The sequence below is a fragment of the Arvicanthis niloticus genome, chromosome X, assembly GCF_011762505.2.
Source record: "Arvicanthis niloticus isolate mArvNil1 chromosome X, mArvNil1.pat.X, whole genome shotgun sequence".
In the NCBI taxonomy this organism is placed as follows: domain Eukaryota; kingdom Metazoa; phylum Chordata; class Mammalia; order Rodentia; family Muridae; genus Arvicanthis; species Arvicanthis niloticus.
In genome coordinates this window covers 48625122-48639405 of record NC_047679.1, presented here as the reverse complement: position 1 = coordinate 48639405, position 14284 = coordinate 48625122, and the positions used below count along the sequence as shown (strand labels likewise).

At 41.2% G+C, this 14284-nt stretch overlaps 1 long non-coding RNA gene across 1 annotated transcript; it reads right to left on the bottom strand.

Annotated features, from left to right (window-relative positions):
- Positions 1–1447: 1447 nt before the first annotated feature.
- Positions 1448–13184, bottom strand: LOC117694319 (uncharacterized). The gene is made up of 3 exons (XR_004604538.2): positions 12961–13184; positions 4670–4815; positions 1448–2039 (listed from the first exon to the last, which is right to left on the bottom strand). It is a non-coding gene; the product is annotated as an uncharacterized LOC117694319 (long non-coding RNA).
- Positions 13185–14284: the final 1100 nt, after the last annotated feature.

Below are 14284 nucleotides of genomic sequence, written 5' to 3'. Positions count from 1 at the left end.
AGATAGCAGACGTGTGACGCCATGATGACTTTAATTACTGTCCCTTTACCCTGAGGATGCTTTCGGCCAGAGACTGTGGTTTATAAAATTCAGACTGTAGATCTCCAGTTTTTCATAAGCTCAAAAGCCTGACGAATCTGTTTTTTATAGACAAAATGTACATTTTGAAGTTTTAAAATATAGGATGTGCACACTAACCCCTCCCCCCTTTTTTATTGATTCTTGGAAAAATCTGTAGCCTTCACAAAGATTCTGGATGGCTGTTTCATTACTTTGAATTTCTTTATTCCTTTTCAGATATTTAATTATTTTTAATAATTAATTGTGTGTGTGTGTGTGTGTGTACACGTGTGACACATGCATGTCTCCTGTGTGCGTGATCATGTGGAGGCGCTGAGGGCCTTCCTCTGTTGATCTCCACATTATTACTATTAGTCTGGTGAGACAAGGTCTCACCATGTAGCCTTGGTTTCTTGGAACTCACTGTGTAGACCACGAGGGCCTGGAATTCATAGATTCCAATCCACCTTTCTCTGCCCTGTGAGTGCTGAGTTTAAGACTTGAGCCGCAACAAGCTGGGCTTCCATTTTATCTTTTGAGAAGGTCTCTCACAGGACCTGGAATACTGACTCAGCCAGACTGGCCGGCCACCGAGCTCCTGAAACCCTCCTGTCTTCATCCTCTACAGTATTCTGGTTAAAAGAGCTGGGATTCAAACTCAGATCCTCACGTTATGAATGCTTTTTGTCAGGCCGAGCTATTCTGGAGCCAGAAGTGCTACTACTATCGTGCCACGTGGCCGGCCAGGCTGGGCTATTTTATAATGGCTTGTGTTACATGGTATGCTTGAACTAGCAGAAGCGTATTAAAATGAATCTGAGTAATTTTTTTTCGGTCAGGATAACAACATTTCAAGTGAACATTTAAAAAGATCTAATTTATATTTGTTTGAGACAAGGTCTCTCTATGTAGCCTTGCCGTAACCCAGGCTGTCCTGGAACTTACTCCGTAGACCATGCTGGCCTTGAATTCACAGAGATCCACCTGCCTTTGCCTGTTGAGTGTTAGGATGAAAGGTATGTGGTGCCACCATGCCTACCCCTGAAATATCTGATTTTAAAGCATAAATATTAAAATATAAATTGCGTGGTTTTCCTCTCTTTTTTCATTTACTCATTCTTTGGGGAGGGTTGTGGACATGTGCGTGCCACAGCATGAGGACAACTTGCATGAATCAGTTCTCTCCTTCCAACACATGGATTCCAGGGATCAAACTCAGATGATAGGCTTGGCAGCGAGCGCTTTTACCCACTGAACTATCTCACTGGACCTTAACTTTTTTTTTTTAATCATTTCAAAAGCATTGAGGTGCCTTGTTTGGGAGAATAAGTACTTATTGGCAAGCAGATGATTTGTATGATCATTTTGCTTCAGTCAAATTTCTGAGTTGAGTGTTACTCCAAAATTTATTAGAGAAATTTATGAATAAAAAAATATTTGAACTGGGTGGCTGAGCCCAGCCTGGTCTACAGAAGGAGTTCCAAGAGAGCCAGCAATACACAGAGAAACCCAGTCTCAAACAAATATTTTAAGCTGTAAAATGCTACATTAATCAGGGTGATTATATTTTTTGTGTGAACAATTTAAAGAATCTTAGGTCTACATTCTTGCTGAGTGCTTTCACAGATACAGGTTACTGAAATAAGCAAGAGTAAGAATTAAAAATAATGAACAATTGTTTCCCTTAATGAAGGAGAAAGGGAAAAATACAATCCTTTATTTTCATCGTTGTTCACAATTTAAAGTGAGGTATGCTCCTCCAAGAAATTAAAGGAAACGCTATTTGGTGAGAATGAATTGAAAACGTTTCTGTAAGCACACGACTGAGAATAACAGGGCTAGAGAGTTGGCTCAACAGTTAAGAGGACTTGATGCTCTTGCTGAGTACCCAGGTTCTGTAGTAGTCCAGTTTCAGAGGGTCTGATACCTTCTTCTGACTTCCACACGCCAAACACTTAAGTGTTCTGACACAGGCATATCTGCAGGCAAAACATTCATGCACATTTAAAAAAATGAAACAAACCTAAAATTTTTTAATAGTTTAAATCGTTTAAAAATAAATATCAGTTATCTATTCCTGTTCAATAGTCTTACCACAACGTGAGAGGCTTAAGGTACATTATTACCTTTTCATACTTCCTAGGAGTCAGGAGTCTGGGCATGGCTAAGCTAAGATGCTGAGTTAAGTAGTATCTGTGTGGTCTGTTTCAGAGCCTCACAAATCTTAACACACAGAGAGAGAGCACGTGCCTGAAGCCCTCAGTTCAATGTCCAGTCTCTTCTTCTTCTTCACTAAAGGTGAAATAAAAAGTCAGTTGGTTTGGGATGTGGTTTGCTTCCCAACACAAACTGGCACATTTAGCCTCAGTTTTCTGTGGGCAGTCAGCCAGAGCCCGTCCCCAGTTCCTTGCCACACGGCCGTCTTGATAGCCAGTCTGCTTCTGTAAAGCTAGGAAGCGGGGATGGCTCCCTACAAGAGGGATATAACACCATGTAATCATTTTGCACATAATAAAATCATGTCTACCTGAGGCAGGAAAGTGGCCAAGAATTTGAGGCCAGCCTAGGCTACAGTATGAGATAATGTCTTAAAAGGAAAGAGAGAGAGAAAGAGAGAGAAGAGAGAGAGGGTCTGGCAAGATGGCTCAGTGAGTAAAGGCACTTTTCTCTAAACCTAGTGACCTGTGTTCAGTTCTGGGATCCAATTCCCAGGAGTTGTCCTGCGACCTTCACGTCTATCCACCATGGCATGCTCACCCACAAAACCACATACTCACACAAACAAGTTAAACAAACAAACCTCAAAACAACACACGCTGGCCTCAGTGGTACAAGCCTAATCCTAGCACTTGAGAGATAAAAAACCCAAACCAGGACTGGGGAATACAGCAGTTGATAGAGGGCTGGCTGTCCAGCATCCACAGGGGCCTGGGTTCAGTCTCCACCACCTCATAAACTGAGTGTATTGGTACTTCCCTGGAATCCCAGCTCTCTGGATGTTGAAGCAGGAAGTTTAAGAATTCAGGGCCATATTCAGCTAAACCAGGCTACAATGAGCTCCTGTCTCAAATTTTCAATTAATAAATAAATACATATATAAATCTTGTACAGCCTGTTACCTTTGCCATACAGTGCTGATTATATGAAAGCAAAAGCTCCTTCTAATTTCAAGAGGATCAGCTTGTACAGAAACTGAGAGACAGGGATTATGCGGCTGCTGTAGACTGCCAGGACGACTTCAGCTTCATAATGAGTGCCACCAGTGCTTACTTGTTGTCTTTTAACTCATTCCCCATTAACAGGGAGTTGGGTCATTCGCAGGAGTAGCTTATTCCAGATAAGGCTCTGGGAAAGTACACAAAGAGCCAGGGATGTTTTTTACAATGTTAGAAATCAGTAACATTTAATGTTCAAGCTAGACACGGTGGCGCATGCCTTTAATCCCAGTATTCGGAGGCAGAGGCAGATCTCTCTGAATTTGAGGCCAGGAAAAAAAAAAACAAACAAATAAACAAACAAACCAGTGAGTTCCAGGGTAGGAATCAGCCTAGATGCCTAGCAGCAGACAAATAAAGAAAAGGTGGCATATACAAACAATGGAGTTTCTTTACTCAGTCAGAAAGAAGGAAATTTGCCAGGTATGGTGGCATATTTAATCTGAGCATGTGGGAGGCAGAGGCAGACAGATCTTTGTGAATTCAAACCCAACTTGATCTACATAGTTAGTTCCAGGCCAGCCAGGGGTATGTAGTTACATCTTAAATCAAAGGGAAAAATATATTAAGCTATGTCATAGCTTAATATATTTTCATGAAGTATGGGTAATTATTAACATTTTTAGCTCAGTGTAAAGTATAATTGTCCCATTTAGTTAGTGATTTCTTACTTTTTCTTTGTATTAAATCAGAAAATTCTGATGCAGAGTTATATATTAAATAAACACAAAAGACAGGAAAGTTTTGGGGTCAGAAACTTCACCTGTATGCTATATTGAATGGGAACCTATAAACTGAGAAGTCATGTCTTTCATTTAGTGTGGCCCCAAACACTAAGTATTTAAAGTTCCAAATAGAAATTCTGCCATGTTGAATGTTTTACCTTAGGAGAACAGGTAGCATCCTCCAAAGGTGTGCTTTACAAACTTGGGGAATATTTTGGTTATTATAATGATTAACAGGAATCTACTGACAAGGGTCTCCTAAGGAGTAGTGGGCAGGAGCCAAGAATGTCACATGTCTCTGCATGTGACATTCTTGAAAGATTTTTCCCACATCTTATTTTTCAAATATTCCTGACATTCATGTGTTTGAAAGACCTACCTGTAATTATCTCCCTGAAGTCCTTGTTTTCTATTTCTAAAATTGCTTTAAAGAAAACTAGGGGGTATGTTCACATGTCATTCTAGCCTAGAGGCTATACCATAGGTTTCTTCTCTGTACAATTCCAGTTTTAGCATATTGCTGCCTAACTCAAAAGTAGTTTTTGTATGGCTTGAATGTACACGGAATTTTCCAGGAATGGAACTACTATGTAAATTGAAAGGAGTGTATAGTGGTGTTTTGTTTGGAACTTTCCCAATAATGGCTTAACAATTTAAAAAAAACCATACCAATGACATCAGTGCCATTTATGGGCTGTGTTGAATCTTTTTGCTGTCCCTTCCAGACTCTTCTACCCTTCTGTGTCCCAGGAAGGGGCTGTGACTGACAGGTTCCTTGCCCTCCAACTTCGGGGAGGAGTGGACAGGTAGGAGATCTGGAAGATGGAAGGAGGACAAGTTAGGGCTCTTGGCATGAGCATGAGTTGGGCTAAACATGCCCAGCACTTTTCCACCTCAACGTGATCATGTTGCCTTGGTTTGGGTCCTAGGTAGTTAAGAAGCACAAGTCAACTGTGGGACATGAAGGTAGGTAGGTGGTTCAGACGCCCATTGCACTAAGGTATTTTCTCTTTTACCCACATTTATGGTTTTCTGGAAGTTCCCCATGACCAGCCAACAGAGAAAAGGTACAGACTTACCACCATTAAAAGATCACAGCAGCTGCATTCTAGCCCCTACAGGACAGAGGAGGAGGAAGATAGTCCTAGGGGCAAGACATTAGGCAGAGTACATCTTGTCTGCTTCATGTAGAAGGGGAGACAGCCTAATTTCTCTCAGGGTATATTGCTGGGAGATGTAATTGTGTGTAAGCTGGGCTGGCCCTGTTTTTGTTTTGGGGGTATGCTAAGAACGCAAAGCCAGGAGGAAGGTGGCTATACCTGAATTGCATTGCAAGGGGCTGCCTGATCTCATTCGGGGTCAAAGAGCAGGGTTGCTAAAAGATGTGAGTTTCTTAGAGCCAGTGTTCTTTGTCTGCTATGAAAATAAGCACTTTCCATAGCACGCAAGCATGTGTTCATGCGCAGGCATGCATGCATGCATACATACATACATACATATACACACACACTCATGCATACACACACACACACAGAGCATCAGATAAAAGATGATTTTTTGTGTGTGTCTTAAATATCTTTGAACTGATTTCCAGAAAATAGGTCTGGAACTCAGAACTTGTGACTTGTTTTATAAATATAACTTTGGCTTTAAAAAGCCTGTAATTCCCTTTGGTTTGTATCATTTAATAATCTGTTTCTCTGGTAATGGTATTTAAATTGTTTCCACCTCCTAAAAACTATGAATAGTTATGAGTTTTCTCAAATAGCAAAGTGAATTGAAAATTGACATGACACAGAAACCTAAATGCAAGTATTTAAAGCAACTTTATTCATAAAAATTAGAATCAAAGCCAATTGTGGTGGCAAATGCCTGTAATCTCAGTTTTAGGGAGGCCAGGGCTAAATGGTCACAGCTAACCTGATCTACATAATGAGTTTGAAGCTATCCTGAGCTACATACCTTGGCTTTAAAACCATCTGTTTAAAAAATAACAACAACAAAATTAAGAACAACTAAGATGTCCTTCAATTGGTGAATTGATAAACAATCTATGACACCATATCCAGTGGAATTCTAGTCCACACTTTCAAGGGGAGGCCTATTGAATCATTTATGGATTAGGATGAAGCTCTCTTTTTGTAGTGGTAAAATACATGGAATATAACTATAGAGGAATTTAGTCTTACTATGTAGCCCTAGTTGGCTTGAAACTCTGTGTAGACCAGGCTAGCCTCCAACTTACAGGCTGGCCTTCTGCCTCTGCCTTTTGAGTGCTGAGATTAAAGGCTTGAGCCACCGTGTCAGGCAACCTGTGTACATTTTAAATGCACTGTGTCAGGGTAGGAAGTCAGAAATGAAAGAGTTAAAATAATTGCAAGTTTCCTTATACATGACATTTTGAAAAAGAAGAGACTATACTATAGGAATGTATGTTCATTTCCTATTGCTCCGTAACCAAGTACCACCACAAACTGAGCAGCTTTTAACAACTGTTTTTTTTTTTTTTTAAAGATTTTATTGTACTTCTGGAGGATAGAAGTCCAGAATCTGTTTTATTAGGCTTAAGGCAAGGTATTGGCAGGGGCTTGTCTTTTCTAGCTCTGAGGTCATCTGCATTCCTTAGCTCAGTCCTTCCTCACATTACAACACGCTCTGGTATTCAGCCCCACATCTTACTTCCTCCTTCTCCTTCTCAGTCTTGTTTTTAAGGATTCTTGTCATTACTTTTAGGGCCTTCATGAACCTGCATGGATTGATAACACCCGATGGTTTCTTCTCAAGATCTAATCACATCCTGTAAAGTTCTTTTGCCATATAAAGCAACACTCCCAGGTTTATAATAGTAGAATGTGGATATTTCTGTGGGCCATCATTCAGCTGAAAACAGGAATGAAACAGACCAATGGTTACCAGGCAGGGCTTGGGAAATGAGGAAGAGGTGTGGGCTTCACAAGAGTGGTGGCTGAGACAATACAACTGTCAAAACTCCGAGAAGGGTACACCAGAAAGCTAGGAAAAGTAAATATTACTGCCTGAAATTTCAAAAACAAAACAACAATGAAAGACCCAACCTGGTTATCGATGATCCCAGGATGGGATGCAGAGACCAACAAAGGAACAGGAAAACTATTGTACGAGGAATAAGTTCAGCAGATGTGGTGTACAATGTGGTGAACCCAATAAATAAGTGTTATTATTATTGGAGAGATGGCTGGGGATCTAGCTCAGCTTCTTGCAAGAAGGCCTTAGAATCTATCCCCAGCTTAAAGTAAAGCTGGCGTGGAGGTACACACCTGTAATTCTAGTACTGGAGAAGTGGAACCAAGGGGATTAGCTATTTAAGGGCATCCTCACCTACATAGCAAGTTTGATGCCAGCTTGGGCTACAGGAGACCTTGTCATCTAGTCAAAAAAGAAAGATAACAGAAAGGAAGGAAAGGAGGGAGAGCCCAGGGAAGGATAAAAGGAAGAGTAGATTTTTAAGCTTTCAAATCTTAAAAAAATAATGCAGTGGATTGAAACAATCAAGTAAGGGTGAGAACATGACTTTATATTATCACCAAACAAACTTCAGTTTTTCACCTCTAAAGAAAATACGATTGATGTAGAAAACTTAGAAATTAGTGAGATAAATAAATTGCTAAATAAATGTCTCAAGGAACCAGCCACTTAACTGGGGAAAATTGTTTTGGAGTATGACAGTGAGTTAGAGGCAAGCCTGAGCTACATAGCGAGACCTTCTTTTTCTGCGCACACACACGCACGCGCGCGTGCACACACACACACACACACACACACACACACACACACACCCCTCACTATTGCTGAGTGTGCTATCACATGCCTATAATCCTTGCACTTTGAGAGGCTGAGGCAAGAGATTATTAAATTTGAGGGTGGTGAGTTCGAGGCCACCATGACTCAAAAAAGACAAAGAAGCTTGGTAGGTGGTATGTTTACTCAGGAGACTGAGGCAGGAGGATCATAAATTTCAGACAACTTTGGGTTATGTAACAAGACCCTGTCATAAAATAAAATAAAATAGATGAGGAGAAAAAAAGCCCCCAGTCATTTTATGTCTTTGGTTTGTTTTTAAATATGATGAGAAAGTGGAGACATACCAAAGAAAATCTATTAAACTTTAGTTTGAACAATAGTAACCTGTGACATTTGGGCCACAAACTCCTTCCCACACTCTGCTCCACCTGCTCTTTGCGATAGAAGTTTTATTCTGGGAATACAAGTCCAAAACCTAGGGGCACTAGTTCTTCCTTAAAAACTTGAGATAACGTTAACATTAATTTTAAAAACCGGAAGTGGTTTGAAATAATCAGGTAAGTTTGAATGTTCAAATTTATAATATCACCAGGCCAGGCTCTGGTCTTATTCTGAGGAAGGGAAGGCCCTCAGCATCTTTCATCCTTCTCAGCTCTACATTGTAGAAGTTGAGTTCTAGGCAACTACAAGGCAGAGGATGGGAGGTCCTTTCCTTCCTTCTCTACTTTTGAATAGAAGTCCTACTATGTGCATGGCAGGCAATGGCGCTCAGCCCTGAACATTCCCATTCAAGTCTGCTAACAAGGTGGAGGTTCCATACCAGGAAGGACAAGCCATGCCAGGAAGAACAGGGCCTACTAATCACTCCCAAGGAGAAGCAGGGTACTATTCCTCTGCCCCTCACTCAGTTCAAGTATGGTGACACAGAGATCTTTCCCAGGAGGTGAGAGATAGCCCAAGGGAGCACAAAACTTTACCACTCTTTCAATGAGGGTGATATTTTGAAACAGAGCTTGGACAGTTTTTGCCTGGGACAACACAGGAAAATGGCAATCTTGGTGGTGAGCAGTTAAAAGAAGACCATGGAATTTGTAGTGCCTAGTGAAATGATATACCTGCCAGAAGGTTAAAATAGATAATGAAGGAGAGACAGCTAAGAACGCTCTGAGGTAGGAGCAAGCTTCAAGGGAGGGCACTATGTTATCCCTAAAAGGGGAACGGATCAGATTGTGGCATAATTTATATGCTTCACGAGCTATTAAAACCACAGTAATCAGCCTCGAGTTAGTAGTGTGCCAGCTGGGTGTGATACGTTTCTGGTAGAGCAGCTAGCTAGCTGGTGCTTCTGAAGACTGGGATGTGTGCCTCTTAGAAAGACATCAAAGGCTCTGCACTGGGCAGGAATTTGAGATTCATTGAACTAAGTCAAATGACTAAACAACTGGCCCTGGGAGGGAAGGGAGAGTCAGTATCCAGATTTGCTCCAGTGTCTCTAAAACATTCAGTTGTCTACAACAAAGAACAAAATATGCAAAACAACAAAGCACAAGCACGCATGCATACACACATGCACATCCACAGGCACACACAATGGGACCCTTAGACAGGAAAATAACACAAGCATTAGAAAATAGCCTTTGAGGGTTGCCTTCCTCTGTTTTCTTTTCTTATAATGAAAAACTAAAAAGGAGATAAGTTACAAAGGGCAAAAGGTTATGTGGCTCCTACTTATGGAAGGTAGAGGGTTCAAGACCATCTTTTGGGAACCTTCTTGCTGTCAAATCAGGTGGCAGAGAGCCTCACATGACAAGATAGACATAGGTATCAGCTCAAGGTATTCTAACTCTTACAGAAGGCCTACCCCTAATGACTTTAGGTAATGGTGATTTACTTCCAGATCATGTATTTGGGCATTAAATTTCCAGGACAGAAGCACATTGGCAAGGCACCCTCCCCCCCCCCCCCCGCTTTGTTCCTGTCTTACAGAGTATTCTCCCCTTGTAATAATAATAAAAAAAAAAAGTCAGCAAATGTAACTATGTGCAGGTAATTAGATCTTCCTGGAGTGTCAAGCCTTTCATTCTGCAGATACCATTTTTTGAAGCTCAGGGCTCCCTTCTTTGTAACTGCCATCTTTCCTGCTCTGAACTGGAACAGCAAGTGCCCCTATCTATGCTGGCGCCGGCTCTGTGTTCTCAGCATCGCTCATCTCTTTCATAATTCTCTCTCTTCTGCCTGGGAAGGCTGCGGGTCCTCAGGGCCTGCCTGGCCTTGGGCGAAAGTGAGTAATCGTCACTGGATTGGTGGACTCAGTGTGCTGGCTCCAACATTCCGGAGTCTCTGTGGCTTAGGGGAGGAAGATAAGCTGCCCTGAGCTACCTGAGGGAAGGGGTTCTGGCCAATTTTCTGGCTCTCTGTAGCAGCAGCTGCCGGCAGGTAAGTGCAATGTGTGACTCACCAGTGACAGGACTCCATGCTTGGGTGGGGTGGGAGAGAAGCCAACTGTGGATCCCAGAACCAGGTGCTGCTCGAAGCAGCTGCCGCAAGCTGGGGCCTCTCTGTGGGAGCTGGCTACAAGGGCAGACCCACCCTTAGGCCCAGATCTGGACCCTCTCTGCGTTGAAGGAAGCATGTTTATAGCAGCCCACCACTGTGTGAGCATATAAGTGTGTGAAGCTCTGCTCCAGAGCCCAGGCTCCGCTTGACGTTCTGTTCCGAATCCTTGCTTTTCTCCCAGACAGTTATCCCACAGTAAAACTTCCAAGTGCCTCCACAGACCAAATCATAGACTGCTCTGTCTCTCTTGATTTTCATGTGAACTGCCCCCCCCCCATGTGCCCCAACATAGTGGTACTATCAAAACGCTCGGTTGCCAGGCACCTAGGACTCTTGTATGTGGTTCAGACTTCATTGAAATTTTAATTTTGCTCTGTCAGACTCCTGCTGTGTCCTTGGCTTGCCTCACCTTTGCTAGAATTACAAAACTTTCCACAGTCCTGCCAGCTGCTTCTTCCTGTTTTGTTCTCAATTTTGGGGTGTTTATTTCTTTTGCTTGATGTCTGTATGCTAAAAGAAATAAATAAGCAGAAAACATTTGTGGTTCATTCAAGACCAGGACACCATCCAAATTTGTTCCATATGATAGTGTCTAAGAATTCCTATGTCTTGTAATTACTAACTTTTTTTGGTCTTAAAGTGTAATGTTAAATTATCACTTATTTTAGCCTTTAAAAAATACCCGGGTGTATGTAACCCTAGCTGTCTTGGAATATGATCTGTATGTAGACCAGGCTAACCTCAAATTCACAGAGGTTCATCTGCCTGTCTCTGTTTCTGGGATGAAAGGTATGTGTCATCCAGCAGTGCTTTACATGCTGGACTTTATTTTAACATATTTATTGAATATATCTGATGCAGGGATGGAGGAGTCTTTGTTTAAAGCCCAGTTCAATTTTCAAGACCTGATTGGGCCAAGGTTGTTAACCGAAGGGCTGTTATGTAAGTTAGTTAAACATTATGCTGTTCTGTACGCTGTGCAGAAAAATACTATTACCTGAGTAGTTTCTGCAGCGGTCCCAGTCAGTGGATTCCTTGTTACTAGCATGTGACAAGATAAAAACAGAAAGCGAGGGAAGGGAATGTCTTTAAAAACCTATTTTTTTTTTAAGAGATAAAGCATCCCCACTGAACTCAAACTCAGAATCCTCTGGAGTGATATTATGTTCAGGGGCTACTTGGCCTCCCCAATACTGTTCTATAGAATTTGATAAATATTTTATACTGCCCTCTAATAGTAAACTATTTGACCCCCCCCCCCAAATTGAAGTTACTGGTTTACTGTCTGTCTTTTCAGTTATACATATCAAGGGTGCTTAGCACTTCTCCCCTCCAGAAAAGCACTTAAACTCCTGGGTGGTGAATTCTTTGGGAGAACCTCATATAACATAACAAATGGAATCCCTAGAATCAAGCCAACTTAATTTTTAAAAAATGTCATTTGAAAATATTACATTTTGGGGCTGGAGAGATGGTTCAGGGGCTAAGAGCACTGGCTGCTCTTCCAGATTCCCAACAACCACATGGTAGCTCACAACTGTCTGTAACTCTAGTTCCAGTGAATCTGACTCCCTCACACAGACATATATGCAGGCAAAACACAAATACACATAAAATAAAAACAAATAGATCATTATAAAATACTTTATAAAATATTATTTCTCAAGAATTTAAACAAATGAAAAATAAATAAGAAAGTATTTGCACTCTGGTCAAAAATAATTCATCTTGAGGCTGGGGAGATGGCTCAGCAGTTAAGAACACTTATTGCTCTTGCAGGGAACCCAGGTTCAGTTCCTGGCAACCACTGGGTGGCTCACAACCATCTATACCTCCTGTTCTAGAGGATCTGCCACCTTCTTCTAATCTCCATACCAGTCACATATATGGCATACATACACACATTCAGGCAAAAACACTCATACACACAAAAATGAAACAAATATCTTAAAAAGTACCTACATGATAACTTTCCCAAAAGTTTATTCTATTTTATACAAATAGTGTATAGTAGATTATTGGGCTTTTGCTTTTTAAGACAAGACTGACCAAGAACTTGCTATACTTCTACCTCAGCCTCCTGAGATTACAGGCATGATATATCAAACACAGTTTAGATTGGAGTCTATCTATCTATCTATCTATCTATTCATCCATCCACCTATCTTTGAGACTAGGTGTCTTAGTCACTGTTGTTTTGCTATGTAGAAACTAAGAATTCAAATATATGAGCCTATGTGGATCATTCTTACTCAAACCACCACATTCTTCTCCCTCCCTCCCATAGGCTTGTAGCCATGACATAACATAGAAGTGCATTCAATTCAAGTTCATAAGTACTCAGTCTATCACAGTCTCAACATTGTTTAGAAGTTCAGAGTCTCTTCTGAGACTCAAGATATTCTCTATACAGTATGTAAAAATCAATGGGACGTCACATACTTTAAACACACCCTGGCACAGAATACACATTACCATTTTGAAAGGGAGGAAAGACAAAGGGAACATAGTGCAAAAATACTGAACCAAAGCAAGACCAAAAACCAGCAGGGCAAACTCCTTGTGTGATGTCAAAGCTCTCTTCAGATCTTCAAAGCCTTTCAGCTTTGCTGACTGCGACATACCTCTCTCTCAGGGGCTGGTTCCACTCCTTGTTAGCAGCTTTTCTCAGCAGATAGCCCACAACTCTGGCATCTCCAACATCTTGGGGTCTCCAAGGCAAAATCCAGGCTTCACTTTTACAACTTCATGCAGATGGCTCTCTAAACTTTATGAAAGGATACTCCCGACGCATACCTGGCCTCAGGGACCTTCCTTAGTCATGGAGGGAGATTTCATAACTCCTTGCTCGAATCCTTGATTCTAAAGCCAAAACCACAAGGCCAAACCTTCCAAGTTCTGCTTGCTGGGGTGGAACTTGGCCCCTTCCTTCAATTCCATCTGCACAGCTTTCTGCTGTTGATGCTTTCCTTCAGTGTTTAAGCTTCCCTCAAGTTCTTTCTAACAAGGAATTAAAGGGAATATAAAGAATTTCCTTAGCTGGGTGGGCTCTTGGCCTGGTGTCACTACTCCCTTCATTCTATTTAACATCCAGCTTTTCCTTAAATTTTTCATCTCTTGAGTACTGGACATAGCTCCATTACATTTCCTTTTTCTCCTCCAAACTGTCCATTTTGTATATTTTTTTCCTTGTTCAGCTCACTTCTTTTCATTATAGATCTGCATAAAAGCAATCACTAATAACCACATGACACAGTCAATATTAGCCTGTCTTGAAATCCCTGCCAGCAATATTAGTCCAAAACTCTTCAATTTAGCCTCAGACAGACTTTTAGGACAAGGGCAAAAAGCAGCCGTATTTTCTGCCAGAATATCACAAGAATGGTCTCTAGGCCATTCACTAATACTCTTCTCCTCTGAAATCTCTTGAGCTGGGCCATCATAATCTGCATCGCTCCCAGTGTAGCGGCAATTTTGTAATTTTGGTTTCTAACAAAAAAAAAAAAAAAAAAAAAAAAAAAAAAAAAAAAAACTCACGTATATGTTTTTGTTTTAATCCCAGGTGTGGGATATGGGGCTGCTTCAGATCGTGCACAGCAGTTGTAATTTACCTTGTGCTCTAGCAGAGGTGTGATTTTTGCCAGCTGCAGATAGTTTCTGCAGTTGTGTGATATTTGGAATTCTGGGGATTTTTTCAGAGGGTATATAAATGCTAGGGGTCCTGAGAGGTGGGTGGTTACTGGTTGTTGTTCCTTACTGTTGGTCACAATTTGTTAAGGTAGTATGCTCAAAGAAGCAACAACAACAACAAAAGATTTGATATTCTGATGGTGATCAAACTTACCTCAAGGAACTCGATGCCCCTATCAGCAGGAAGTAGTCTAATGATGATGTCACTCCTTTCTGACTCCTGATTTAATTTAGGGATCTCTTCCCTTTCCTCTCTAT